This window comes from Oreochromis aureus, linkage group 5, assembly GCF_013358895.1.
Source record: "Oreochromis aureus strain Israel breed Guangdong linkage group 5, ZZ_aureus, whole genome shotgun sequence".
Classification (NCBI taxonomy): domain Eukaryota; kingdom Metazoa; phylum Chordata; class Actinopteri; order Cichliformes; family Cichlidae; genus Oreochromis; species Oreochromis aureus.
Genome location: NC_052946.1, coordinates 5,984,426 through 6,009,974, shown reverse-complemented (window position 1 = coordinate 6,009,974; position 25,549 = coordinate 5,984,426).

Genomic DNA, 25,549 nt, shown 5'->3' with positions numbered 1-25,549 from the left:
CGTCTCTTTAGGACAACATAAGTTAATGTTAATGATGTCACAAGTATGCACCACTGCCCTCTGTAGAGTGTGGGAGAAACGTGCACATGGACACATGGACTAAGATGGACCGCATATCTTTACCTCCCTAACTCAAAGTAACGTTACGGGTTGTATGAACACTGCTCGCTGCATGTGTGATAAGACAGCAGCCGTTCAACCAGGCCTTGTGAGGTTGGTGAAGAGTGTGTTTATTAAACGACAAGCACTGTGGAATTCCCACTACCATTGTGGTTGTAAGTTTTTGACTGTCCTGCTGAGTGTTTCTGCCATACCTTTTCAGTGTTTCGGGGTCAGCTTCAGGTCAGCTTCTCCACTAGACCCTAATGGGGTCGAAGCCAGACCCACTCAGTGGGCTGGTAATCCCACCATATACCAGAATATTTAATAAACATACCAATAATGAGGAACGCATCTCTAAGTCATTTTTTCAACAAGACCATGCACCCTTTCATGGCAAGGGTATTCCCTGATGCCTGTGGGTTTTTTCAGCAAGATAATAATGCTCCCTGCCACAAAGCATAAATGGTTAAAAAATTATTTGAGGACTGGACTTGACCTCCAAATTCCCCAGATGTCAATCTAATTGAGCATGTGTGAGATGTGCTGGACAAATGAGTCAGATCCATAAAAGCTCCACCTCACTCGTCTGATAGGTGAGTCACAGCCCTGTTTAGCCTCCTTATACTACGGATGGCTTTATCAATTTTTAAAAATGGTTGCCAAATGCTATCATTTTTCTTTAAAGCAAATTTACCTAGGGGTATAAATAAAGTAACCTTAACCTTAACCAACTTGCAGGACTTAAAGAATCTGTTGCTAACATCTTGGTGCAGCTACCACAGCACACCTTTGTGGGTCTAATGGAGTCCCTGCCTTGATTAGTGGGGGCTGTTTTGGCAGAAAAAGAGGGACAAACACAAGTAGGTAGGTGTTTTGCCTGCTCAGTGTCTTCTCTTTAATTGTAACTTCTATTAGATCTAACTTCATTGCTGAAGGTGTGAGACACACTTGTTGGCCTGAGCCAAACATGCTTGGCTCCATCTGTACACCTGGTTGTGAGGAATTATGGATCAGAATCTAGTGCATAATGTGTCACATGTTTTTTCCCCTCTTTGTTTCCATGTTTTCCATCTGTCTATGCTACTGCCTAGAGAGACATTAAAATGATAATCTAATGCGCCTCTTCTCAGAAATAAACACATCAGATGCAGACGCACACATACAGAAACACACTAAAAACTGTACCACATCATTTCTATTCCTGAGTACAGTATATTAGAAAGTTTGCTCTGAGCCCTGAACTTTACTTTTTCTTTCGCAGACACAGGGTGGTGACAAACACTTTAAAGTTTGTCCCCTTGGTGCCCTTAAATAACATCTGGTTAGGGCTGTTAGCATTTGTTCCAAAAGCCAGGAGACCTAGCAAGCACAAAAGCATTTTGTCCATGTGCTGTGGAGAGCATCTGGTGAATAAAACTAACCAATTAAAATCTAAAATATCAGCCTATCTCTTGTAGTAATTTCGCACCGACGTCTCATCCTTCCAAGCGTGCGGCACTGGCTTTTGTATCTCGAGGTTCTCAGGCATTTACATTGTCATGACACATCAGAGACATGAGTGACTGAAGAGAAAAACCAATGGCACATGCAAGGCCAATCCAACCCATCTGAAAGTCCCACTATCCCTCTGTCTCTTCCCGTTTCCCCAGTTCGTAACAAGAGTAGCAGGCTCCCGACTTAAAGTATTCACAGCAGAGCGATAAGCTCCTCTGCTCGGGGAGAAAGAAAGAAAGAAAGAAAAAAAACCTCCTGCAATGATAAACAGCTGCTGGAGTAAAAAAATAATATTCCTCCACAGAGTGAGAGAAAAGGCTTATGTTTATGATTTCTCAAAACAACTTTATTTCTGACCTCTCCATAATCCCCAGAAAGTCTTTCAATTAGAGAATAGCTGAGATTCCCCCTATTTTTAAGCGCCCCGCTCCAAGACAGACTGGGGAGAGAGGGAGATAATTGGCCAATAAAAATGTAAATAGGGTGGTGGAGCACACCAGCATGTGATGTGGAAAAGCTTGTGTGTGTGCGTGTGAGAGCGTGTGTGTGTGTGTGCGCAAGGGTGTGTGTGCGCGTGTGAGGGTGGGGGTGTTGGAGAGAGGAGGTTTTAGGATAATCCACTGTGACAGGTTGTGTTGGTTTTTGTTGGTTGCTAATTGGAGTTTCTTTTCTACGCAAATACCATAATACAACAGAGCCGTGATTACTGATGGGAGCTGAAGTAAATGAGATGAGGGAGGTCCAACGACAGACCCCCTCCCCTCGTGCTTCATCTTCCCCACTTGACCTGTGCGGGTGACAGCTTTAGGTAACAGGTGAAAGCCTGAGGAGTGATTTGGGCTCATGTGTTTGGTTAAAAGTTCAAACTGGGGTTACACCTCCAATTGGATTTGACAGCAAGCGATATGAGACTTTAATTAGCGCTCAGATGTGATCATGTTAAGTCTGGCTCCAATAAGATGATAATGTTGTACAATTACATATTTATTGTAATTTATAACAGTAGTCAGCTTTAGAACTATTTAACCTTGGTTTAATTAAACTACAGTTTTATGAAGCTGCCATAGAAAAAGATATTTCGAGAGAAGGAAGTGGCACAGTCTGTCCCATCTTCAGACGGACACCCATTTATTTTCTTTTTAGCTGTTTAATTGATGCCATGTTGAGTCAAAATTATTATTTATTTATTATTTAACAATTACTTACTCATAAACTGTACTCTATCAGCAAGGGGCTGGTCCACCTCTTAAGTTCTTTGGCTGTTAACACCAGTTGGTATACTTTAAGCTCTTAAGACTCACATTAAAACTTGGCCTATCAGGTGAGGTAGTAGAGACAAGATCAAAATTCCTCTTCTCCTGTCAGTTGCTCCCTTTAAAGTCACCACAGTGGATCATCTGCTTCAATCTAACCCCAACCCTACCATTCTTCTCTGCATGAACTCCTTCACTACATCCAAGAATCTCCTCTGAGGTCTTCCTCTTTTCCTCCTGCCTGGTGGTTCCATCTTCAACATCCTGTGTCCAATGTATCCACTACGTCTTCTCTGTCCAGACTATCTCAACCTTGCCTCTCTAACTTTGTCTCCAAGGCACTCAACCTCAGCTGTATCTCTGATATACTTGTAATCCTTTCCATTCCTGTCACTCTCAATGAAAAATGAGCACCTGACACCTCCAGCTCGGCCATCTTTCTTTTTGTCAGTGCCACTGTCTCCAAACTACACATCATAACAGGTCTCACTAACATCTTGTAAACCTTCCCTTCACACTTGCTGCTATGCTACTGTCACATATCACCCCTGATACTGAGCCTGGAGAGGTGGAGTCTGTGAACATCATTTGATCTTGTTTGGATGAGTGAAAATCCAAAATAAATTCAAACTTGTGCACTCAATTCTTGTTTTTTTAAAATAATTAAAGATGGGTGCTACACGATCATTCAAACAGTTCAAAGAATTTGTTAAAAGCCCCAAATTACAATGACATTTATAGCCGCGATGAGTCTATAAAACCACAATTGTACATGAGACATAGGTGCTGAGACTTCAAATCGAATATTCCTCAATGCTTGCTGTATTTAGGCACCAGTTTCCCTACATTTATTATGTGCTTTTCTGTCAAATTGGTGTAAAGAAGAGTTATTATTGCAGCTTTCAAGAAAACATTTAAAATGCAAATGAACCCATTTGTTTTCTCACATAAGGTTTGAGAGAAAAAAAAGCTGTTACCAGTAAGCCTGTTTTAAGTACAGAGCGAGAGCTGTGTGGCAATTAGGGTAGTGACTGGAAGCAGGGAGCACAGCTATCCTTACCAGATTCAAAGTTAAACTAAACCTAACAGCACTAATGACATTTATAAATGGCAGTTTTAAATTATGGGTTGTGTAGATGTAAAATGGTAACCTTTAAAGGAAGGTAGATTTTTTTTTACCTTTGGACAGATCAGTTGGGCCCACTATGCTAACCTAAGCTAACTTATTCCTGACTGTCTGGATAGACAGCGAATAACTGTGTTCCCAGTGAGATGAATATAATGAAAAAAATGTGACTTCAAGGATGCAGTTATCTATGCAGGTCACATGTCGGTGTAGGTTCTCAGTCATCTAGGTCATGGTAGTCTAAGAAGCTTGGAAAGAAAGCAGCTACACTTTACTTTATTTAACCTCTCATCAGAGAAGCTTCTTCAGTTCTAAAACTAAGTGGTGGAGAGTCCCAGGTACTTAAACCCTGGAGGGGATTTTCCCTTAAGAGATTCATTTACCCACTATTAATCATGTAAGTCTTCACATGAGTCAAGGTGTAATATAAGCCATGGGTTATCAGAGGTTTTGGGTGAAGCCACATGAGACCTTGCCTCACCCTATCATCTGACCTACTGAGATCATCTGATGCAAAATACGAGTGGGGGATGAGAACCCTGGAAAGAGATCTAAAAACAACATTGTAGGTGGAAGACAGTTGGTGTCATAAGCCACCGCCTCTGGCCAATGATGGTCATTCATGGTGGACATAGATGGTTTCTTTCACTCCTCTTTCAAACCATCTGTCTTCTCCATCCAAAATGTGAACATTGTCGTCCTTGAAAGAGGATGCCCATGTATCCTTTAGATGCAGGTGTACAGCTTAGTCTTGTCCTGTTGAGGTGGCTTTTCTATGTTGTGCCATGCATTTTACGAAGTGGATGTTTAGTTTCTCCAGTGTAGAGGTCGAAGCACTCTTTGCTGTTCTGCACAGCATACATTATGTTGCTTAACTTATCCCTGGGAGTTTTGTCCTTGGGATGAACCAGTTTTTCTCTGAGGGTGTGGCTGGTTTTAAAGTGTACTGGGATGTTGTTCTTGAAGAAAATTCTCCAGTTTCTCTGACAAACCTGTTACATAAGAGATGACAGTGTTGTTACGTTTCTCAATCTGTTTCTCCCTAGTTGGTGTCTTCTTTACCATGTATCTTCACTGATATGATGAAGGCCCACTTGGGATAACCACGTTCTTTACATGTGTGTGTTCTTTTTCTTTTCTTTCTGGCTTAGAAAGAACATTTTTTGGCTGATGTGCTAGGGTCTTGATCACCTCAAGTTTGTGTTCCAGAGGGTGGTGGGAGTCACAGAGTAGGTACTGGTCTATGGGTCTGGATTTCTGCTAAACATTAATGCTGAGGCTTCCATCCTCCTCGACGTGCACAGCACAGTGCAGACACAGCAAACTATTATAATTCATATCTTTCTAGGTGAACTTTACATTTCTACCTACTGAGTTGATCTAGTTGGGTTTTGATTATGACCCAGCACCAGTGGCTAGTTGCTGTCCCTCTGAAAGAGGGACTGAGCCAAGACCCAACAGCTGCCTCAGTCCTGTCTCAACCTGAACTCTTTCTCCAGTTTATTGTTGAAGTCACTTAATATTCATGGTGTACATGTATCTTAAAAACTTACGTAGCTTAGAGAAGGATGTCTGGGAGTACAATGGAGCCTGGACTATCTGCACTCAAAACAAGATGGCCCACATGCTACCTGCAGGACTCTTAAACCCTTTAGCTGTTCCTTGTCGACCGTGGTTCCAAACAGGGTGATGTTGGACATCCCTTGACGACCAGTGATGTGCTATCATAGGACATTCCTAACTCTTCAGGAATCAACAGAGTCATTCTAACTACTGTCAATCGTTTCTCCAAGGCAGTTCACCTGATCGCCCTGCCCTGGTATCCTCCAACCAATCAAACTGGAGCTCCAACCTACCTTGGGTGGAGTATGCTCACAGCTCTCTCACATCCTCTGCCAGCACATCTCCTTTCAAGGCCAGCCTTGGTTATCAGCCGCCATTATTTCCACTCTAAGAATCTGAACTCAGGGTGCCGTCCATCCAGCTCCATCTCTGTCATTTCTGCCACCTGTGAAGGTCCACCAAATTCATTCTCTGTCTCCCGGAAAAATCTAAAAAAAGAAAAAAGAAAAAAAAAAAAACACTCTTTAAGTTTCATTGGCTCATTTGAAGTCAAATCAATAATAAATACTGTCACTGTTCATCTCAACCTGCCTAGAAATATAAAGATTCAATACTCTTTCCATGTCCCCCGTCATAATCTCCAAGTCTCTTGTGTTGACCTGCGTTGCTTTTTTGTTTTTTCTCTATTTGGATTTCTGTATTTGAAATCAGAGTGAAAGTGACATCCAGCAATGGATGCACAGTTTACTAGAACTTTGCTGGCTGGAAAAGAGATGACCTGAAATTAAAGACCAAAATTCTAAACTTAACAGTAATGCTGTAGGTAATAAAGGCAGCAAGTAAAAGTGCCACACGTTAATTGAGCTGCTGCGCTGGATAATCAAAGTAATAGAGTTTGAAAATACTATATTGCACAGAATTAAATGCATAATCCTGCCTTAAAGTAGTCAAATTATTAACAGGTTTTTGGATTAGTTTTGTAAACACAAAAACTCAAAACCCATTTAATAGCAGAAAGAAACCAAACCAAACTAAAGACAGTGTCATAAAAAGTAGCTAGATTGAAATGGACAAATACAAAAAATGGGAAGACCCTCCATTTTTGAAAAACACAACAAAGTGTTTGTTTTTTTCCTCCCTGCGTTTGAACTGACATCCTTTTGCCACCCAGTTGTTAGCGAATAGCACGCTGGGCATTTTGTTTTGTGTGTTTGTGCTATGTGCTATTGTGTGTGTGTTGAGGTCTTTGTCAGCTGGGAAGAGCTCTTCATTAAGGTGCATCACTGAAGGAGAGCCATTCCCATTCCAGCCACTTGTATTCTGTCCTGATGAGAATTTGCTCCCAAACTCACTCACACATGACTTTAATCACTGATTGTGCCATTGTATTTACTCACACCTCAAAGTCTTGCAGATCTTACAGCATGCCACTTTGATGCATTTCATTACTCGGAAGAAATTGGAAAGTGTATACTTTATAATAAAAGGAAAAGGCGGTGTATTTTTTTAAACATGTTTGGGAATACAGAAGCAAAGCAACTTCTTACACACATTTCTTTACAAAGGCATTGTAATCCTTTTCACATCAAATGCCCTCACAGAATCAAAGGCTCTTTTAAAAACTATAAAATAAAGTAAAAACAAGACTTACTCCTCATTCTTGTTATATTCTAATGCCTTTATGGTCTCTTGTACAAACGTGCTGGTTTTACAGTTACAATCACACCAGCAACAGCTCCGACTTAATGAGAAAATATGGTGGCCTAGAGACCAACTTCAGCTTGAGAAAAAGCATGCTTTTTCACCAATCTGACAACACAAAGCATTTACAAAATAATGTTGCCAAAACAGAAAAATCAGCCAAATACTAGAACTCTAAGCAAGATGTAAATATCAGTTAAAGAACTTAAATGGCGATCATAAAAGAAAAATGCATTTATTGTCTGACTAATGCCATTCTTTCAGTGAAAGGATACAGCCAGCGTTAAAGAAAGACATGTACAACCATATTCAGTGTGGTTCTTGAAGAAAGCTTGCTCTAGAAGTGCAGTGGCCTTGTGCTCAAGGAACTGGTTTCCTTTTCAACTTAACAATGTCCTTGAGCTTAGAGTCAGAAAGTCAGAGAGCTGGCAGTGCAAAAATGAGGCAAGGTTAGTTATTTATGTAGCTGAAGTAGACTTTTCACTACAAACCAGTCATATATCTGCTAACAAGGAAGCTTGTGCAACTTCAAAGTGGTCATTTCATTTATAAATATAACCAAAATTACCAAACAACCAAGACTGTTATCAGACAACTTATTTTTTAAAATGATTTAGATGTGATAAACTTTTAACAGCATTACTGATACGTTCAAAGTCTTTGTCTCTAATTTCAGATCATTAATCTCCTTTCCAGCCAGCAAAGTAAACTGTGCGTTCTTGCTGTATGTCACTTTTACTCTGATTTCTTGACAGCATCTCATGTATGGATGTTCAGTGACTGCAATATCTTCCTACTTCTAGGTTGACAGAACACATACTCATTTATATTTTTTTTCTTCTGGACATGCAAGTTGAGCTGTGAGTGCACAATATGGACCTGTGATGGAGCTAAAACATGGTGTTGACACAAAACTTAGGTGTGATGACTGAATTCGATAGGTTTGAGAATATTTTAATAACCGTGACTTCTTTTCACAATGATGATCTCAAATTGTGGCCAGGAGGGTTGAAGCACGCTGGGAGGATCAGGCTTTTGAGTGAGAGCAGAGATCACTTGGTTTACCATTTGAAGCCATTAACTGTCTGATCTCTTCTGAACACAGCAGTAAGAATACATTTCATTACAGCTGATGTCTTTCTGAAAGTGCTGTAACCATGGTTGAGGATGTAATTCCTCCAATGTTATCTTCTTCAGTGCCATGTACAAATACAGTGAAGAGCAGCTTACCAGAACTGTACTCCCACAGAGGTCATTTATTTTATTAATAGTAGTACATCTTCACAGCAAATTACTTTGAATACTGTGACTCCTCTCAAAACAAAAGCCTCAAATCAGAAGAACTTGACTGCCTGGAACAACTCTCAAATACTCACCTTACAGAATAAAACCCATAAGTTGAAGAGGAAATGGCATCTGATTAATTTAGAAGAGCTGTATTTAGCTTAAATAGTTTGGATGCTCTATATTTTTAAAAAGCCATTACTAAAACTGATTATTCATCACTGATTGAAGAAAATAAAAACAACCCTTAAGCCAGGCTGACAAAAAAGTCAGAGCTCTGCTGAGGTCATCAAGCCATGACTTAATGAATTTCTTCACAAATGAAATTTTAACCATTAGAAATATGGGCTCAAATTGTGGTCATAAATATTTTGTACTTGTAAATCAGGATTTGTATGTGTAAAAAGAATTTGTGTGTGTGTAAAAAAGATTTGTATGTGTAAAAAGAATTTGTGTGTGTAAAAAAGATTTGTATGTGTAAAAAGAATTTGTGTGTGTGTAAAGAGCCTTTTCAACAGCGCTGCGGACCTGGAGGGGGGCAGTGTTGTGGAAATGACAGTCTTCACTAGTGGGGATGGTTGCAAAGCTTTCTTCGTTATGAATTAGCGATACATGTTTTTATTGAACATTTGAAGATAAAAAAAACAGAAACTCTTGTAAAGGACATAAAGTCAGAGATGGAAACGACAAGGAGCAGGTGCATCTAGTACAGGTAGCGCTGCTGCAAAAACCCACAGAGCTCAGCAGCCAGCGCAACAAATTCTGGATCCTTGGCTTAGTTAGCAGTTAGCATTATGCTGCATCCGATGTGAAAGGACCTTTATGCTGCGCACTGTGACTCACAGCAATGGTCCCGGGTCAGCCCTGATTTTGTGTTAAACTAATCCTAAAGTAATAATGGTATTTCTAACCACTGACATACCACAATTTTATCCTTTCAACAGCTACTGAAAGTTAGGGGACCTAGTTGCTCACTACAGAGGGTGGTGAAGGCAGCAGAGCACATCACTGGCACGAGGCTTCCTGCCATTCAGGACATTTATCTCCAGCGATGCCTCCGTAAAGCACACAGCATCACTAAGGACCACAGCCACCCAGCACATCAGCTGTTCTCCTTGTTACCATCTGGCAGACGTTACAGAAGTCTGTCTTCTCGGACTACAAGACTTAAAAACAGTTTCTACCATCAAGCCATACGACACCTCAACCACAACACTTAAACACACACAACACAGGACTCAGAAGCTACCCTGCAGCTTCACAAGTACTCTGTTTAATCTGCACTGGTCACTTCACTTTATTGTTATTGTAAATTATATTTAAAAGTGCAATACTGTAATTTTCTGCTGCTCATTCCTGTGCAATATCCCATCTGCCCTCCCGTCATATTTCTTTTCAAGATTTTCTTATTTAATCACTAGTGTACATATATTTATATTTATAGATACATATATATTTAGTCATCTTTTCTCTTTTACCATGTCTCTCTAATATTTTGCTCTTTACTATTTTTCTATTTTTTATTTTATTTTATTATATTATATGTTATTATATTTTCTCCTACTGTATCATGCTGCTGAGAGACCGCTGCTCGTCAAACACATTTCATTGCAATGTTGACCCTGTGCTAACTTGCATATGACAAATAAAACTGAAACTGAACTGCTATCGGATATTTATATAGAGATCCTCCAGCTTCAAACTGTATTACCCTTCAAGGACTTGCAGTTCAAAAAAGCGCCCCTCCGACAGCCAAACCCATCTGTTCTCTGATTGGATAGCTAAATTTGTGTCATGATATTGACCAATCAGCTGAAAGGAAGAAAAATAGGGTCAAAAAACCACCTTCGAATAGCATTTCCTTTGAGTTTTTCCTTTTTTTTTTGTGAAAGTCATATATCTATTGTTCCCAATGTTTAGGGTTGGCTTTAGGGTTAATTATTTAGTCAGAGCTAAGAAATGCCCATTGGTTTAGATTTAGGGCTAGGGTTAGGGTTACAGTCTGGGACAGGGGGTTAGGCCTATACCGAACACAGTGGTCACTTCGCTTGCCGCCACTACCTCATCTCACAGTCACTCATATTTACACCAGTCATTAAGGTGCAGGAAGCTGCTGTAGTACTCTCCTGAAAAATAGCTGTCGCCACTCAGACAATATCACCGCATAAGTGCAATAGAGGAGAAGAAGTTGAAACCCGAACCCCTGACGTTGTCCAGTGTTTTTTTGCTAAGTTTTTTGTACAATCTCTCAAGTTTTCAAACTGTTTTGATATCTTCCTCTGTATATCTGTATGTCTCTGAGCTTCTGTACAGTAATATCATTAAAATTGTGGAAACTTGCACAATTGCATACTCTGTCTTTAACCCAGCTGTGTCGGCCGTGGCGCAACATGCCAGGTTACAAAAATTGAGAGCGACATGACCGGCCAAAGCACCACAAAGACTCTGTCGTGCGACACATGATGTGATGTCAACATTCGCTCACGACATCCACAACACAGGCAACTCTGTGAGCATGGTGGACCCATTAGGGCTTGAGCACAGTGGTACGGTTGGGTTAGGGGTAGAGCTGGGATTAGAGTTACAAGAATAATTAGGATTACAGTCAGGAACAGGGGTTAGTGTTAGGATTGGAGCACCACTGGAGGGTTGAGCTTTTGAACAAGAGCAGACAGTGCAAGGTTCACTATTTGAATCCATAAATTGGTCATCTCTGCTCCAGTGACCAAGTTATGGTCATAACAATCAAAGCAAATCTAATCTCATCTAAATTTCTAGAAGTTAAGGAGGGAAGGGCCTGGGAAGCACTTGGATTGGAGACCTCCTCAGAATACCAGGTGCAATTAGATTTTTCTTTTTCTCAGAAAACCACGTATATCTTGTTCTTGTACAGCCCGATCTGGCGGGGAGATGTGGGAAGCCAGATCGGGCACCCCCTCTTCCGGCTCTCCTCTCTGCTCTCTCCTATCTTGTCCCTTTTGTCTTACTTCTCTCTATTACCTTTTCTATCCCTTTGAAGTAGTGAGGCTCCATAAATGCTAAAGAGGTAAGTGTTATTTCTCAGTTGCAGTGAATAGATAGAAAATAAACTGTAGAAAACTAAACAGAAGAAAGAAGAAGAGAAATAACAATTCAACATAAACCAGTGACACACTCCAGGGCCTAATCAACCCTGGCAGGGCCTCCTTGGATGAGGGTGTCTAGTGATAATGGCCGAAACACCCGATGAATCCAAGGTCCACTACTGACGATGTGTCCCAAATGTTAATATGATAATCTAGATCAGATCTCTAATCCCAAAAAACCGGCAGATTAGCTTGGGTAAACACCGAAAGTTGAGGCACACAACGATGTGTGCTGCTGGTAAAGTTTCTGGGCTGCCTTTCCTCATAACAGCCATCCCTCAAGATTCTCTCCATTTAAAGCAATGCAATATCAGGGACTATAACATCTAGTCCTTTTACTGAATCTTAAAGTTTAGAGCTGGCCTTAGGTTTAATTCATCAGCACAGGAAAACCTCTGACCCATGGGGTCAGGATTATTGCCAGAATTTGGGACACAGCTAGAACACCGAGTTTTCTTTTTCAGTTTAATTTTGTCATCTTTCAATGCCAATCTTCTTTTTTTTTATTATGATTATTTTCAGCACCAAAATCAAGTATCACTGTTCTGGCTATTCCCACATCGCTTGAGAGTTTATTCACTAAATGTCCAAATCCAACGATGTTAGCTCCACTTCAAGGTGTTTCTTCAAATTTCAGCATGCCCTCATAAACTTACCTCAGTATCACCGTCAATGAACAGGATTGACCTTCACTTTCTCACTGACCCATATAATCCTCCTTTCACAAGGTTTTGCAGCCTACTCCACAACAAAGAGTTGTAACTGTACCATACCCAGCATTTTGAGGTAAATGATGATATGACAGCTTACTCGTCACAAATCTGTTTTAATTCCCAATTTATTACAAAGTGTTTATATTATTAAAACATGTTAAATTATAATCGGTACAAAAATGTTTTATCCAGAAACAATAGTAGAGACACAACAGCCAGCTGCAGCCGTTATAGGGAAACACTAGGATGGCTTGATTGTGAGAACATACAAACACAGATGAATGAAGCCATACATAGAACCTACAGGGAGGGTTAGTTGGTAGGATGCCAGCATGTGGACAGTGTTAATCTCTCCATCTTCTCCTCTCTTTACAATTTTTAGATCTCTCATTCAGCTGGTTCACCAGACCCCTGAGAAAAGTCTAACCTCACAATGAACCCGCATCTCACCTCAAATATGACAGCTTACACTTCCCTCTCATCTCCCTGTTCTCCTTTCACTCTGACACACACACACACACACACACACACACACACACACACACACACACACACACACACACACACACACACACACACACACACACACACACACACACACACACACACACACACACACACACAGACTCATCTCAGTTTCCCTCTCATCTCACCACGCACATGGCACTGGAAAGTTTGCAACTTCTTCTTTCCTTTCCCTCTCTGTCACACACACACACACACACACAGGGGAACAAACTCAGCTTTGAGACAAGACGGTGAGAAGGAAGAAGAAGCGGTACAGGGAAGAAAGAGCCAGAGAAATGTAAGATGTGTCACTGTGACCTTTGATGGTGACAAGTGTGAGAGCGCTGCCATACAACTGCTGTCTTTACCCCATGTCTCTGCCGCTCTTCTTGCCTCTCTAAAATATTCGAATGAAGAGCAAGTCATGTTTGTTTCAAGATATGAGACGAGTCATGTTTTAAAGTCTTGCCAACTAGAGCGATTCAAAATTTTATCCAGCTTGTTAGGTAGCTGGTTTAGCTACCTAACTACCTGGAAAGCCTAACCACAAACCTACCACTAAACTGTCAGAACAAGACATGTTTGGCTTTTTGGAGAAAATTAGCTGTACTCAGGGTGGCGTGGCATGAAGCTGCTCAAGAGCCCAACCTTCCCAATATGGTACAACCTTAACCCTAGCCCTAGTCTTGAACTTTGCCTTAACCCTGAGCCCAACCCTATTGGTTTGTGTGTGGTCTGACCAAAAACCTAACCCTAACAAACTGTCAGAGCATGTATGGCTTTTTGAAGCTGATAACAAGTATCTCAAAGTGAATGCAGTAAATGTATACCTTTCAGCTGGCCAGTATCATATTTTTTTTCAGTGGTCTTTCTCTACACCATACAGAGCAAACTGAGAAATCGTGGATTCAAATGGTAAACCTGACTGCTCTCATTCAAAAGTCAACCCTCCCAGTGTGTTGCAACTCTAACCCTAAAAAGGAGAAAGGGTTAGGAGTTAAAACAGTTATATTATAGGCATAAATTTGCGAGTACACTTTCTACCTGACAGGCTAACATGACAAAATTGAAATAAATTGAAACGCTATCAGCTCTCACTGGCTGTATGTAGCCAAATTGCTAGTTAAATGCTAGTTTATCATGACAAAAAACCTCTTGATGCCAGGATTAGGGTTAACTTTGACATGCTTTTGTCGGGTGGACTTTTAGTTCTGCTTTCAATGCTCACCATTTGCCCTGGTAGTCTCTGCAATCATTTTCTAATCATCACAACAAAAAGTCTTCAGCGTTCTTTATTGGAACAGTTGTTGAAAGGTTGATCAGCTTCAAAAACTCCTTTCCATCTAACACATCTAAACTGGGGGTGTGTTCAACAATTTCTGGTTATTCACACTGATGTGCATGGCTCCCGAATCCCAACCCTCTCTGTGACAGTCAGATTGTATGCTTCCTTTAGAACCATTAGAACCAACCTTTGCCCTTTGAAGTGATCGGACCACATGTCACACTTTTCCAGCTTGCATATTTTGCAGGTATTTGGACACCAAGCAAATTAGTAAATAAAAAAATGGTTTGGTTGAATGTAAGGACAGATGAAATGTTTTGAGACAACACATTTACTTTGAATTTAACCTGATGGGTAAATAAATATCTGAAACAGTTTTCTTGTCTCTGCAAACAGACAATGGCAAATTCACATTAATGCTACAGGATCATGCCACTGTATCATCACAATCATAAGATTCTTCCTCTGTGGATGAATGTCTGTGCAGCGTTTTATGGAAATCCATCTTATAGTTGTTGAGTTTTCTTGTTCCTTCAAGACCAACAGCAGCTATGTAGCATTTTCAACTCAATCTTGACTTTTTTTAAAGGACTTTTCCCTGTTTCTGTGTTTTTGTGCTTGTGTGGCTGTGAATAGATAGAGAGCTCAAAATAGTCCTAACACAAGGCAGTTAATTACTGGCTTTTCTGGTCTAATCTGCTGTGATGTCTTCTGCTATTTTAGGAATAAAGCCTTACTAATAGATACACCACACATTCACAGGCATTGATGTTTAGTAATTGATGCCGAACTTTGTCACCAATTAGTGTTTCTCCCACTTATTTCTAATTCTGAACTGTGCAGTCTATGTGTGTCTCTTCTTTAGTAATTCCCAGTGATGTTTTGCCTTTCTTCAGTGGATTCCAATAATAATACATTTCAGGTAAGCACAGTAGCTTACTTATTTATTTATTACATTGACGGGTATGACATACAGAGACCATGCTCACCAGAAAAAACAGCAATCTTTTTGTTTTATTTTAAATATTTACAACAATGGACAGCAGCTACACAGCTGAAGGTTGTGACTGACCCAACCTCTGCTGAGCAACTATTTGGCTGAAACCACCCACCCACCCACCCACCCACCCATCCATCCATCCATCCATCCATCCATCCATCCATCCATCCATCCATCCATCCATCCATCCATCCATCCATCCATCCATCCACTCATCCATCCATCCTCCACTTATCTGCTTCAGGTTCACGGGCAAGATAGAGCCTATCCCAGCTGTCACTGTCCAAAAGAGTGTGGTACATCCTGAACAGATCTCTTCTTTCAATCTTCCCTTCAGTAACTGAAATGCAGGCTCTGTTGAACTGAGGTCAGACGAATGACTTGGTCAGTCCCATTTCTCGCCTTGAGAAACTCTGGGTGGGTTTGGGTTTTTGCATTAAGCTTTGGTCATCATTAGTTCAGATTGTGATGTGCCACCTGATCAGTTTTCAGCATGTGACTGAATTTGAGTTCCCCTTTACACTTCAGAATTCATTTTGCTACTTCTATCAGCAGACACATTATAAATAAACATTAGTAACCCAGTTCCACTATGCCATAACACTGCCTCCATCATGTTTGACATGGTATGCTTCAGATCATGGGCTTTTTCTCTCCTCCTGCTTTTCTTTTCCCATCATTCTGATATAAGTTATTCTTGGTTTCATCCATCCAGAGAATGCATTTACAGCACTGTGCAGGCAGTTTTCTTGCAAAGTTCTCAAAAGCCTTTATATTCTTAAGTGTAATCAGTGGTTTGCACCTCGTTCTCATCTCTTTATATTTGTGATGGTGGCTCTTGATTGTAGATTCTGTTCTATCCTAGCTAGTTGTTGGCTAGATGTTGTGAAGGGGCTTTTCTTAACCAAGGAAAGAGTTCTGTTGTTGCTGTTTTTAAGAATGTTTGTTGATTTGGTGCCTGACGTTTTTCCATCTCTTATTTTGGTTTTTCAACTTAATCATGGCCTCCTTGACTTTTGTCTCTTTAGACCCTTAAATTAAGAGTTTCAGTGAAAAGCTACGAAATCGAAGTTCAACAGTCGGGATCTTTTATCTTCTTAATTTGTCAGGGAATAATGAACTGACCTTGCCTGGTGGCCAGTTTTCCAGTTACGTTTGAACTCCTGATTGTGTATAAAAATATCTGTTATTCTTAAACACTAAATGCAATACTTTGGGAAACCCCTTGAAGTAAAGAGGTTTAACAAGTCTAGACTTCAGTCACAGCTTGGTTGTTTGAGTTTTAAAAAATCTAAGGAGGTGTACAGGGGCAAAATTACAGGAAAAAAATTTCTTAATTGTCCAAAAACTAATGGATGTAATTCTACATACAAGATCTACTGTGTCCTTTTAATATTTCCTTCATTCTGAGAATTTTTATCCAATTTCTGAAATTTTATACATACTTCCATGATCCTTTTCACTCTTTCCCTCAGCTTTATATAATCCTACTGACTTACACATCTTCATCTCTACCTTCACCTCCAAACAAACATGCACATTCTTCCCTCTTCCTCCAAACCGGACCCTGTGGCACAGCTCTGTGAAGCTGGGGTCTGACCATAATGCCCCTGTTGTTGCTGGGCTGCAGGCCCCAGAGCCTGGGAATAGATTAGATGCCTCCATTCCCACTCTGTGACGCCCATCCAGGCATACCTGCATGCAAGACAATCTTCTAAGAATGTCCAGAGTTGTTTAAGGGGCTGTTGTTGGTGCTTTGTCTCATGCCATTCCCAGATTTCTGCAAGGCCCAAGGCCAGACCTAAGGGAGTATTGGTTTGTGGTAAAGAAAAGCAGAAATACATTTTTCTTTGTCTGTAAGGGAATTCACCTACTCAGCTTACTCCTCTACCTCTCTTTTTTCTTTCAAAATAGCATAGAAATGCGTGAGAGTGATCCATCAAGTAGAGTTGACAGAGAGGCAAAGAAGAAAATACGACGGACACTGAAATCTTGTGAGAGCATGGAGAAGCAGAAAAAAACACAACAAGAGGTGATAGAGGGGCAAAGATGTGGAAAAGGTGCACAGAGGTGGAAAAGAATGTTGGAAGGTGGAGAGAAAAGGAAGAGTGGGGAAAAAGACAGAGCAGCTAGTTTTTGTCTCCTCATCAGGGTGCTGTCAGGTTTATAAATAACAGTAATCAATGGCTCAGCTGGCTCCATCCTCTGCACTAATTGCTTTAAGTGCTTAAAAACCAGCTCATGCACTTTTTTTCCCAGGACAGCATGGTTATAGAACTGCCACGGTGCTTTTGTCTCGCCCGCTCCTGTTTTATTTGGACCTGTGTGTTTTTGAACCCAGTGGTCATATGATTGGTTTTGTGCTGCACTGTTGATGTCTTGAAAAAAAAAAAGTGATTAGCACATGACATTGTTCCTGTAAACAGCTGGTCACATAGGATGATAATAGCCCAGCAGAGGTTGATTTTATATTTTTAATTACAAGTTGGTGGAGTTAAAGTATTTACTTAAACTCTAAAAAAAATAACCTGTAATATAACCTATAATATTGGAGGGGGGGGTCTTGTTTGGGGTTTTTTTAGGGTAGGGGTGGGGTCACAAGAGTAGAGCCAGACAGCAGAGCAAGTACATGAAAACTGAACTTCAGTACGCATGTTTCAGCATTTTCAAACAGGGCGCTGTAAGACTAATAGTACTCTACTCCATTGTCATATCAAAAATTGTTTTTTTTTTCATTGTTTTCTTAAATAAGTTGAGGTAAAAATCTAATACTTTGATTATATTCAGAGGGTGGATATTTCTTTAGCTAGTGAATTAGCTATTTTGTTTGTTAGCCACATAATTAGTTAATTAGTCAGATGGTTATTGAGACATACTGGGAGTAACTTGTCAGGGAGGATGTCAGGCCAGAGTGCATGACACATCAGTCCAGGGGTTCAAATCTGAACTTACAAACATGAATTATAATTTCATTCTGATCTCTGTATCATGTTATCTGTTGTTGATTAGTCTTACATCTTTCTTTTTGTATAAGCAAGGTTTCTTTTTCTTAACTGTAGTTATGTACAGTATCAGGATTCTGACCTCTTCTTTCTCAGGTTTGTTGAGCTTTCCTAGTTAATGCAGGACAAATACCTAAAGTGTAACGACACAAGTGTTTGCTAATTACTTGAAATCTAGCTCTGCTTCACAACATAAAGTTTATAGTGAAACACTTTCCCGATGAACCTACTTTAAAGGAAACTGAATGTGAACTCAGGTTCAGTTCATCTTCACACCTACCTTCCAACACCATTTGGGCCAGGAACATGTTCTATATTCCAGCTCTTCCTGGCAGGTATCCACTGTCTTTGGACTTGCAGGCACAACTCTGCCCATGAACAGGATGAAGGAGCCAAGGCTCCTACTCCCATGAAACCCATGGATTTACTATCCTTTCTATATCACACTGAAAAATGTTCATAAACCTGTTTTCATTACTCTCAAAATGTTTTAGAATATAAAAAGTGGTTAAATAAAAGTTGTAGCATAGATCCAGTAGAATAATAGTGGCAGAAACGGGCATTAAAAGAAAAGGTTTTTGGTTGTGCCAATAACTTTGAGTATAAGAACAACTGACTATTTTTCATTGCAACCAGAATATTTATTAATAATATTCCCAGAAAGTATGGTGTATTGTGATTTTGTTATATCATGCACTTAATATATTTATTATTATTTGCCGTAACAAGGGTAAGCATATCAGAATTGAGAGAGATTTTGCGACCTGACCAAACCTCAACATCTGACTTTATCTGCCCATTAGCAGTGTAGACATCTGATTCAGGGTCAGTGATTGGCTGTTTCCTTACTGTGGTGCTCTTTAAGATTTGTGAATGACCTCTCTGCAGTACTTAAGATTTTTCATAAATTTTTTACAACCCAGTTGTTCATTGTTTCAGGAGAGTTTATCCAAGCCTGGCAACCTTCAGCTACCACTCAAGAACCACTCATGAACTTATTGTGGCTTTTGAAGTGCTGTGTGCTAGAAAAGGTCTGAGAAACAAAAACAACCAAAAGTGAGATGCAAAATAACATTAAACATTTTTGACTATGTGCTGGATGAAAACCTGATGAGATACAGGTACAAAAATAAATACAAAACAAGGGCCAAAAGGGAACTAAGATGCAGTTAATGGTAAACTAAACCGGGGAAAGCTAAAGTAAACACTAAACACTTCAGCACAAGAACCCTATACATGCATACCTGGAACATGGCATGATACAAATAGACAAACTGACAAGGGACAAGAGGAAAATGGCACAATATAAACACATGAGGGTGATTAGGGAAGAGGAAACACATGGGAACAGAGCTGGGATGACACAGTGGAAGCAAAACTAAACACACCAAACTCAGAGACTGTCAAAATAAAACAGGAAACATGTTGACACGAAGACTAAGACACACAGGCTTGATACTTGGACAGACGTGGGGACAAACAGACTGATGAGATGAAGAGGGCAAGAGACATGGCAGGCTGTGGAGAACACACATAGATCTGCGTGACAGGCAAATCCACAGAGTATCTTTCCACAGGAAAAAAAGCCCAACTCACTGAGAAGAAGATCCAGGAATCCTGAGCAGAGGAGAATAAACAGGTATGTTGGAAGAACGAGTAAAGCACAACAAAGAATCGTGTAAGAGGAGCCGAGAACACTGACTGTATCCAGCTCTAAAATCAGGCGTCCAACTTCAATTCAATTCAGTTTTTATTCAATTTTATTTTATTTATATTATAATGTAAGGGATTACTATTGCGAAAAAGTCATTAGATTACTGTTACTTTCCCATAAGCACGCTGCATTACTGCGTTACTAAACCTTGATTCTGTTTGTGAGAGTGTCTCATGACAACGACGTACGAGCGTGCGACATCCGTGGCAGCAACAGACGTGTGCAGATCAACAATGGATAATATGGAGTGCAGTAGAGAGTACGACCATGCAGCATTTAAAGCTTGGAAGTACTGACCTTACTTCGAGTTTGACTCTGTAAAAAGTGACAAAAACATTAGTGTCCGCTGTACACTCCGCATGGGAAGAAAACTTCTTTGTACAGCGAAAAAAACCCCTAAACTTCTGAGCTAGCACCGAGCACGCTGCCACGGGAATGTGACATTCACAGGGAAACCCCCGGATCCCCCCACTGACATGTTGCTGTGGCACCAGGCAAACCTCCACCCACCCCACTCCTGCTAAACAGGTGACAATAGATTTAAGAGCAACAGGACTCAGTGCTGCTGAATCTTTGATTTTATTTAGTTTCTGCTTTGTTTTACTTGCATCTATTTGAGTGTGAGTGTAAACACTATGCTGGAATATGCAGAAAATAAGTTTAAATGTTAAAGAATTTCTTCAAGTCAAAGAATGTTGCATACAATTTAATTTTTGCTAAATGCAATGTGCATAAAGTTAAAATATTAAAACTCATAAAACAATTTTTAAAAAGAGACTTTTTCATTTGATTCAATTTTATATGATATATTATGCAGAAAAAATAGAACTGGGCTAAAAGCTCTATTGCTTTATTATGTATTCAGGTTGTGTATCATGTTTTTAAAAAGTAACTAAGTAACTAATTACTTTTGAAAATCAGTAATCAGTAAAGTAACAGGATTACTTTTTTGGAGAAGTAATCAGTAATTAGTTATTAATTACTTTTTTCAAGTAAGTTGACCAACACTGGTTAAGACTCTACAATAATACTTGAATTATAATTGAATTGAAATGTTTTAATTTCATTTAATTTCAAATTGAATTACAAATTTTTGAGCTTATTATTGATGGAAATTGTCAGGCTGGCCATAGACAGGGAGGGAAGGAACTCAGATATTAAACGGCATGGAACATCTGGTTAATTTTCAAAATAGAAGACTTGCTCGAGACTGAAACTTTCTGCTGTGCTGTGACTCGATGCCAAGGTATTGTCCATTTTAGTCACAGAAAGTCACTGATGCTGCGTGATAGTTGCTACCTGAACAGAGATGAAGAACAGCCTGACATGTGGACAGCAAACAGTTTTTATTTTTCCTCTCATTGATTCCCTTGGATAGTACTGCTTTTAAGTAACAACATAGCATGTCTGTTAGAATGTATCTTTTACAGAAATACCGACCTGTGTTTTACTTGAAATCTATACCCTAAACACAACAACAGTCCTGATATTTCTCTGAGCTGAAGAGTTATCACACAAATGAGCGCTTGGCAATGTTGGAGTGTCGATTGATTTTTCAGGCATTTGAAGGTAAGCGCTTAGTTCCACAGCAAGCGCCCAGCAGTGCAGTGGCTGCTTTTGTACTGATCTGTCCTGCTGTCATAGATCAAATCAAAATGAAAAGAACTAAATCTGTGGGACATCCCAGAGGCTTAGCGCGCTAGACAACATCTCTTGTCTTCTTTGTCCTTTGGTTCCTCTTTTTTATTTTATTTTCGTTGCATTTTTTTTGCCCTTCTTTTTGTTCCTCTTATTTCCCCACTCTGTCGACCTTTCCTAACCCTCTTTCCTTCTCATCCTTGATCTCTCAAAGGGAAGCTCAACAGAAGAGTTTCTTTTTCAGTGCCCCTGGCAAAAGTTTGTCACTTTCAAGACTGAACTATAAAGTCATCTGTGTAAAGACATTAGCAGAGTTGCACTGAATTACAGCGAGGCTTCCAAAAAATTCCCAATTGTATTTTGACATAATTCTTTGCTGTGTCATATGAAGTGCTATCCCCAAAAAAGCATGCCAGTTTGGCACATTTGTGTGTGTGTGTGTGTGTGTGTGTGTGTGTGTGTGTGTGTGTGTGTGTGTTCCTGTCTAGCTATCTTTGTGAGGACCAAAATCTGCATTCTACTATACTTGTGAGAACCAGCAGTCACTTGTGAGGAAACACAACCCGGTCCTCACATTTTTGAAGGCATTTAAAGGCATTTTTGAGGCTCAAAATGGGGTTTTAGTGTCAGGGTTACAATTAGGTAATGGTTAGGTTTAGGGTAAGGGTAAGGGTTAGGCATTCATTTTTAATGGTTAGGGTTAGTGTAAGGGGCTAGGGAAACCATTATGTCAATGAGGGTCCTCACTAAGATAGCTGAACGGGGTTGTGTGTGTGTGTGTGTGTGTGTGTGTGTGTGTGTGTGTGTGTGTGTGTGTGTGTGTGTTTTGTTTGGTTTTGGTTTGTGTGTGTAACAAATTGGTTCTTGATGCCAGTTCACTACTAAGAAATTGAGAGGAAGCAAAAACTGCAGCCTTCTTAATCTCTTAACTGTTTATCTCTTATAAGTCTGCGAGGAGTAAACCTAGAGTCTCTTTCTGAACAGTTTCTGTCTTGTTTCAGGGCTGCTTATTGTACAAAATGACTAGTGCATATGCATCAGCTGTTAGTGAGGGTGGTCTACAGCTATGCAGCTACCCTTGGAAAAACCTGAAAGCTAATGCTCGTCAAACCACATCTTTATTGATACATGGTGAGGTGTCAGAACACGTCATTGAGATTACAGGGGAGGCCATCAAATGTCATCTTTAAGAGAGTTGATTCTAAAGTTAGCTCCTCTAGTTCTTAAACTATGCTTAACTAAACTTAGGACTTTCTTTAACTTTCAGATTACTGTAACACGGCAAAACTTTAGAGGAAAAAAGTCTCTTCTGCTTATCTTTATCAGGGTCGCAGGGGGCTGGAACCTACCCCAGCCACAATAGGGTGAGAGACAGGGTACACCCTCGACAGGTCACCAGTCTGATGCAGTGCTAACACAGAGAGAAAGACAACCATACACACATATGCGTAATTTAGAATCACCAATTAACCTAATCACATTAACTGCATAACTTTGGTCTGCGGGAGGAAGCCAGAGTACCCGGAGAGTCACGCAAACACGCAAACTCCACACAGAAAGGCCCGAGCCAGATGGTGGGGTCAAACATCGCGCCACCATGTCGCCCTGGGACACTACTTATAGACTGATTTTTAGAAAGAAAACTAGAAAGATAAAATCAAAAGCAAAGAGCAGTTTCCCTCAGAATGAAGTTGTATTTGTGGTAGTAGCGGCTGCACATGTGAATTATATCAAGTTTGAAAGCAATATTATATATATATATTATATTAGCAATATTAGTAATAATCAAGTAGTATTATATAATTGAAAATTGATAAATATTGATAAATATCCTAATAAGTATAGTACAGTATAAGTACAATGTGATGCTAAAATGTCTGTTCAATTAGACGACGTAAGTATGGATATGACTTAAGCCTCATATGAATTTTGATTTTTTTTTCATTATTCTGATTTCTTACGCTGCTCAATTACAAGCAGGTTGTCAATAACAAATACACACCGTACATTATCAATTTCTATTTCCAGATTACATATCCAGCCAGCTGTATATTGATTGATAGGAGAACTTGTGTATAGGTCATTTTTTCACAGCACACTTGCAAATTTTGACAGAGGTAAAAGATAAATTCAAATATGTACAAGTGACGCTGTAATGAAAGGTCTGGGAGGTCCAAGGATGACCCAATAAATCACCAAAAAACATTATGAATAAATTTGAAAAAAAATATGTTTACTGTCAATGTCAATGAATATTTGTGGTAATTAGAGGGCAATGAGTTTAAGTAACAGGGAGTGACTCTTCAAAAATATTTTTTCTCTGAAAGATTTGCATAGATACCAAACCAGCTTGTCACATATAGCCATCCTTAGATGAGCAAAGAGGGATTTAGGGGAGTTCAAATCAAAAGTGAGCTGTGTGGCCAAATGGCCGATGAACCGTGAGCCAAAACAGATTTTGCTGGGATAAAAACAATTATGTGTGATAAGATTAGAGAGGACAATTAGTGGTGAAACAGCACTTTTATTCAGTGACATTAGACTAACAAAGAAGTCCTGGGGCTGTTTATTTAGCATAACAAAGGCTATGTAGATGGAGCCAAATAATGTGGGCTAGCCAGACAAAAGCAGTCCATCAAAACTCATTAAAGCTGAGAATAAGATAAATTAGGAAAATATGATGGTGAAGAAAGGAGGAAGTGAAGCTCTGAAAATAAAGGATGTTTTCATTGTTTAAAATTTCAAATGTTTACTTTGATCAACACGGTGAAATGCTGAAAAGGTCCACTTTGTATTCTAAAGCAGGAAGCATGGCAGCTGATTCCAGCCGTTATTATTAATGGCCTTCACCTCAGCACAAACTGCACAGCGATTCCTTAAAATGCAAAAGAGATACCACCACCTGTAGACAGATACAAAGGGTCAAGAGGATAATGTCAGCCAGAGGTTCACAGGTCAACATAGTAAATCTTGTCAAAAGGGATAAACACTACCTCCGAGCGCACTGACAAGCACTCTCTGTCTCCCAGAATGTGGAAGTCTCATGAAAACTTTATTATTTATCTTCTCCTCTGCTGCCTCTGCCTAAAATGGAGAGGAGAGAAAAGATTGAGCAACACAGGAAAAAAGAGGGTTAGGGCCGAACCACTGCAATAAAAGTGATGTATGAGACGTCACACGGTGATTGGCTCAATACATCACCCTCAAAACGCGAGCTCGTTTGCACGCGCGCACACACTCACTCTATGGTGCGCTGAAGTCCTGAATGCCCGTAGGCTAATAGATGCAAGATAAAATAAGAACTTTGCAAATATGGGATGAAGCAATCGTTTATTGGACTGTATTAGCTCCACCCGTAGATCCACACACACGCTCACGTGCTCTCACACATGCACGTTTATTGTTTAATTGGAGCTGTTCTGAAGCTGAAAGCGCAGGAGCATCGGGGCTGAGAATAAGCAGATGGTAACTAAGTGGGATAACAGAAATGGCAACTGACCTGATTGATGTTTCTATTGGTGCTCACTGATGCTTGGTGCTTCCAGCAACACTTACGAACCTATAAAAGTATGGAGGTGTAAAATTGGGATGGTGCACTTCCTCGCTGCTGCGGAGTCCGAGATTAATTTTTCTCTGTTCCCTCTGTTTTCACTGTGAAATCAAGTAAGACCTGTCATTCCATCACAAAGATGCTGCACATGTTAGTAAATGTTTATATCTTTAGTTATCTGTAAAAACTTCTCAATCCAGATAAAACTGGTGGGATTACAAACCAGATTTTAAAATGACCATGAAAATGGTATTATTGTACAATTACTATTACATTACAAGCATTGCTTTTAAAATCTGTTAGACTCACTCCTAGAATAAAACAACTCACACCAACACCTACATTTTTCATATGTTTCTGATGAAAATTGTTGCAAGTAGTAAGATTTGTAGTTCTGTATGTTTAGGGAAGACTACGTTATAAGAATTAAGTATATAGTAAGTAATTAAAATACAGACACACACTAACACAAATCCCTATCCCAAGGAGGAC